This window comes from Suncus etruscus, chromosome 5 (assembly GCF_024139225.1).
Source record: "Suncus etruscus isolate mSunEtr1 chromosome 5, mSunEtr1.pri.cur, whole genome shotgun sequence".
Classification (NCBI taxonomy): domain Eukaryota; kingdom Metazoa; phylum Chordata; class Mammalia; order Eulipotyphla; family Soricidae; genus Suncus; species Suncus etruscus.
In genome coordinates this window covers 135,710,922-135,717,389 of record NC_064852.1, presented here as the reverse complement: position 1 = coordinate 135,717,389, position 6,468 = coordinate 135,710,922, and positions in this window count along the sequence as shown.

Sequence of the window (6,468 nt, the reverse complement as noted above, 5' to 3'; positions counted from 1 at the left end):
TACTATCATTCTGGCCCCAAGAGCAGTCTCATCTCTGCCAAGTGCTGACCATATTGCAAGCCTATAATTAGAACTCACTGAGCATGCATATATAAGCAATATAAATTAAATGATATATAATTTACACATAAGGTTTAATAAGGTGTTTAACAAATAATTATTTTTGAATGAACTAGTTTCTTCTAGATCGTCACACCAAAATAATACATCAAAGATTTTAAAGAACAGGGATTGAAGCAATAGTACAGTGGGTAAAGCATTGCCTTTGCATACAACTGATCCAGACTCAAATCTCCAGCATCTCAGATGGTCTCCAAACACCACCAAGGGTAATCACTGAGTAGCTGGGAGTAGCCCCAAAACAAAAACAAAACAAAAAATATTTTAAAGAATGAATCCACAAAAGATCCATGTCACATCATCATGTAAAAAAATAAATGAAAAACTTACATTTATCAAATACATGTTAAAAAAAAGCCAAATGTGTCAATATGCTGAAAAATCTCTTACATATCAATGTACCTAAGAATCAGAACAATAGCACATTGGGTAGGGCATTTGTCTTGCACATGGTCAACCTGGGTTCGATCCTTGGCATCCCATATAGTTCCCTGAACGTGACCAGGAGTTATTCCTGAGTGCAGAGCTAGAAGTAACCCCTCTGCACCTCTGCATGTGGTCTAAACACTCAATTTCCCCACCCAAAAATAACCCAAATCAATGTGCATATAAGATATTTTGCTTTATTCTAACACTATTTTTCACTCATTAAAATGAGAAGTTATAGATAACAGGGACAGAGAGAGACAGACTGAGGGGCTGGAGGGAGACAGAGAGACAGAAACAAAATTTAGGTACTTCCCTTGCATTCAGTCTATCCCATTTAAATCCCTGGCACCACAGATGGTCCCCTGAGCATTGCCAGGAGTGTTCCCTGAATGCAGAATCAGGAGGAAGCTGTAAACACCGTTAATTGTGGCTCAACCCTTTTCTTCCCCTCCCCCCAAATTAATACTATCTATAGGTAAAGAGATGGCAGAAACGGAAGTTTATAAACTTTCAGGAGTATAAATTAGTGTAAATTACTAACAAGTCAAAGTCTAGTTCTACCAAAAGAACCAATGTCACTTTGAGAGACAAAGTTTAAGAGAAACAGCATATCCATGCGAGACATAAAAAAAATACATATTCATCAACAGCTGAATAAAAATTTGATATGTACAATATTATTCAACCATGAGAGATAGAAGAGCATTCAATCATAAAAAATAAAGTCATCTACAATAAGATTAGTGAACCTTAAGGTCCAAGCTATGCTAAAGAGAATTTCACAAAAAGACAAATATGCATTATGTGTAATTTGAAAAACCAAACTTGTAGGAATAGACAGTGGTAGTTACCAGATGAGGTGAGAAGCAGCAGATAGAATGAGGGGAAATTCCATTAATAATTTCAGAATTGAAAATACAGAAAAGTGCTTGGCATTTACAACACTGTATTATGTGCTTGTAAGTTGCTAAGAGAGTTAAGTTAAATGTTCTCATCACAAGAAAATTAGAAGGTTGGAGTGATAGGACTGAGCAGGCAAGGCACTAGCCTGACAAGAAACCAACCCGGATTAGGTCCCTGGAACCCATTATGGTACCCTAAATCTGCAGAAGTGATTCCTAAGAGCAGAGCAAGGAATAACTCCTGAGCACAGCTGGGTAACCCAGAAAACAAAAACAATAACAACAACAAAAAAAACAAAATTATGACTAACAGAGGACTCAGCTAACATTATCATAGCCATCACTCTATAGTAGTCAAGCACATCAAGTCAGTATGCTGCACAACTTAAACTTAGTTATGTCAGCTATATCTGAATCTAGTGAAAGGGAAATAAGGATTTCATAGAAAAATATATTTCTGGGGCCAGAGAGATAGCATAGAGGTAAGGTGTTTGCCTTTCATGCAGAAAGTCATTGGTTCGAATCCCAGCATCCCATGTGATCCCCCGAGCCTGCCAGGAGTGATTTCTGAGTGTGGGGCCAGGAGTAACCCCTGAGCACTGCCGGGTGTGACCCAAAAACCAAAAACCAAAAAATATACATATATATTTTTTTGGTATATATTTTTGTTTTTTCTTTAATATCTCTTCATTGTGTTTGTGATAGTTATGTGGCTTTTCAATTTTTAGTGGGGTATTTTATTAAAATTTTCATATAATTAGAAATAGTTTTTGAGTATTTTTATTAGAAATGAGAAAAATAATAGCAAGAGTATCCTGATAATCCAGTTAATTATGCCTTTTGCATTATTCATGCTTTTTTTTTCACAATAGACATTTCATGACTCAGAATTCTTTTAGTTAGAATTAGGGAATGTTAATCAAACAGCAAACAAATAGGCTTTGAAGGTTTGTTCCAGCTGAATAGTTATAATATCAGTTACATCATGAAAAATTACTTTTACTATAAAAAACTGTTAAAACTCAAGAGGGTTGCAGCATTCTATCTCGGTAAAATATAAACCGAGAAGATAATAAATGTTTTTTAAAATATTTTTGGATGTTGGCAACAATTTGGGGGTATTTTGGTATGAGAAAAATGTTTAAGACAACACGCTGTCCACTGTGTTTTAACAAACTGGCTTCAACAAAGACTTTCTTATCCATTGCTAAAATTGACCAACTATAAACAGCCTCCCAAGTTCTGTCTTTGCCAGTGCCAAAAAGATTTCCAAATCCTTGCAGCTAAAAAGCCAACAAAGATCAAAGAGGTTTCACATGAGCTCTCTACATGCCAATGAGATACAAGTGCCATCTTTTAGCACATTATAATAATCCAGTTATGCAGAACACTTTTCCAATGACCTATATGAATTATAATCGCAATATTTTCCCAGCAAAAGAAAAAACTAATTAGGAAAGTTGTATTAAACAAATTCATGAATTTACTATAACTACCTCCACTCCCCATTCTATGGAGTTAGTTCATAATTGCAAGTGCTCATCCAATTAACCACATCAGAAATGGAACTTGAATGTCATAAACAACTTGGAAAAATTATTTATTACTTCTTACTCACTGGAAAATACATATAAGCTCTTTATTATGCATACCCTATGCCACATTAAAATGTAAAAACATAACATTGTAGCCAGACTTCAAAAGAAATGAGGGAGAGAGGGAAAGAAGGGATGGAAGAAAAATCTAAAGTTGAATTCTCATTAAGTGCAATTTATTTACACATTTATCATACTAGTTTTCTAGGTCTCAGAATTGTACAGTGGCTAATGGACATAAAATCAACCTCATCAATCAACTCCATGGGCTTGCAAGTATGACTTGGTACAATCCTGGAGGTGCTAGAGTACTTCGGCTGTGGCTCTAGAGACCATGGGCATGCTAGGTAGCCTGGGTAATCCCCCAGCATCACAGAGCCTGAGCAGTACTTCAGGCCCTTGCATTGAACTGCTCACCCCAGTTGACCAAAAATTGTTGCTCAGGCTCTCAGAATTTCTGAGCAGCTTGGGAAGTCAAATTAAAAATAATAAAATCAGGGCCCAGAGAGATAACACAGCGGCATTTGTCTTGCAAGCAGCCAATCCAGGAGCAAAGGTGGTTGGTTCGAATCCCGGTGTCCCATATGGTCCCCCGTGCCTGCCAGGAGCTATTTCTGAGCAGACAGTCAGGAGTAACCCCTGAGCACCGCTGGGTGTGGCCCAAAAAACAAAAACAAAATAAAATAAAATAAAATCAGTATCACACTAATGTATGTATTTACTTATCCATCGGTCATCTTTCAAATGAAAGCTTTCGACCAAAGTCCAGTTCAGTTTTTACACTACCATGTTAAATAGTCTTTGTTTTATCATTATTATCAGCATCACATGATCAGCACCAAAGCTTCCAGTAGGATCATGATGAAATATCAAAAAACAGAGCTAGAGGAATAGCTCAGGAGGCTGCAAGTCAACTCTCCATTGATCACAGGTGCTCTCTGTGATCCTGACAACTCTTGCTACCTATGATCCTCGGCTCAGCAACTCCTAGACATACTGCAGCCTGGTGTGTGATCCCTCAGGAAACCCTATTAAAAGCCAGGTGTGTTGGGGCCGGAGAGATAACATGAAGGTAAGGCGTTTCTCTTGCATGCAAAAGGACGGTGGTTTGAATCCCGGCATCCCATATGGTCCCCCGTACCTTCCAGGAGTGATTTCTGAGCGTTGAGCCAGGAGTAACCCCTGAGCGCTGCCACGTGTCACCCCCCCCCCAAAAAAAAAATAAAGCTAGGTGTGAATACCAGAGCCAGGAAATGCAATAAGCCTCACAAGAATATGCATGAGGATTGGAACAACGCACAAGTATGATTCGAGTGTGCCCGAGTGCAATCCCAATGAGGAAGTTTGCAAGCACAACAAAAGGGGATTCACATGTCAGCATCACAAGCATAACTCCGTGTACGCACCCAGTGAAGTGTGTGTATGTGTGTGTGTGTGTGTGTGTGTGTGTGTGCGCGCGCGCGCAAGCGCATGTGCGAATATAAACCAGGGTCACCACAACATTAATAACAAAGGGAGAGGGTGTGAGAGAAGTGAAACAAACCTCTACCTTTCTCTAGCATATTGGAAACTCTGATGTCAGTTATCTGACTGCATAGTATACCTGTCATTTAGGGCACAATGCCTTGGCTTCCATTTAACAAATGTTTAATGAAAGTCATTTTTGCATAGGATAGTCTAGGCTGCCCGGAATAGAAATCTAGTAAAATTAATAGGAGCAAGGGACGTCTGGATGCTTTCTCACACTCAGATGCTTTTTCCTGTCCATTCCATCTATTATTCATCTTATTGGCTTATTTCTCCATCCTTGCATATTGGGAGTAACAGGTAACAATGAATAGGTTGTTTCAGTCCTTATACCATTAGACTTTGCTTTAGTTAATGCTGTCTTATTGGAGGAGGGTGCTGGGTCACACACTGTGGTATTCATACTATTTATAATAGAAAATCATATTCTCTCCTTTCCTAATTCAGGTTAGGACTTGTCATTTGAAACATGAAAGATCCTATTATTAATTTCAAGGTGAAAAAGGTAAGGAATAAGTCCTTCTCTAGTGACTATTCCCCTTGAATAAAATACTGTTGAAGTTGGGCTGGAGCGGTAGAGCAGGCAGCTGACCCAGGACGAACCTCGGTTCGATCTCCTGGCTTCCCATCTGGTCCCCTCAAGCCAGGAGCGATTTCTGATCATATAGCCAGGAGTAACCCTTGATCTGTGAAGTTAAAAGGACTGACAGCTGAACAGATGCTACAGAAATGCCCATTGGATATGCATGTGTGTTTTCTGCTGTGTCAGTGATTGTTCTTGTGCAAGGATCCCTCTAGTGCCCAAAGTTGCATTTATTACCCCATTTCCCCTTTCAAATACACCTTTGTAAAAAGCAGAAACTCCACAACCAATTGAGCTCACTGAAGTTAGAAACTCAACTATGTTAGTTAGGTAATGTGCGAGCACTGCTACCTGGGTGCCCCTCAGGAATACAAAATCTCTTCTCAGAGACAAACTCATATTTGAGGACTCACTCTGCACGGATTATTAGAACTTCTTATTTAAAAGGTACCATGAAATTAATATGTAGGACCTGGAAGATTTAGAAGCTATCTTTGAAACCATACATACCTTCCTACTGCAGTTTTTTTGGTACAAAATGAAATGTTTAGACTTTTTCTAGGACATATGGCTTATAGTTAATGAGAGTATAATTAAAGTTATGTCAACCAGGAGTTTATCCTTCAGACCAGAGTTAGGGTATTAGTTCATTTGCCAACAATACTTGAACATGGCTATGGACACATCAGGAATAGAAGAACTCACTGAAGAGGTCAGTTATCACCTGCTTTCTCCAATCACATTCTGGCTTCTGCGACCTCTAATGAAGAAGATATTTATTCGCAGAGTATTCCACTATTCTAAAAGCCTCGGAGTAGTCTTGTCGGTGCTCACTCTGATCAGCTGCCAGCTAAATTAATGGACAATCTTAAGCTGAGACATTATACTGACATTTCAAGGCCTACCACTAATCCCTGTGCCTGGTGACATAAGAACATCAGACCAGCTTGAGTGTGGAAGTTATTTCTGCAAAGGGATAAGATTAAGGCTAAGTGTCTCAAAGCGCTTGGCTGGAAAAGATGGTTTTCTATTTCAGGCTAATGACCTGAGTAGCCACTTTATAATTTTTCTGATGGCCCTCTTCTTGGCTACTGACATGGAATAACTTTGTGTCTCACCAATATTTGCGCTCCTGTGTCAATTTGTTTTAAAATTCTCTCCTCCAGGGGCTGGCAAGGTGGCGCTAGAGGTAAGGTGTCCGCCTTGCAAGCGCTAGCCAAGGAAGGACCGCAGTTCGATCCCCAGCGTCCCATATGGTCCCCCCCAAGCCAGGGGCAATTTCTGAGCGCTTAGCAAGGAGTAACCCCTGAGC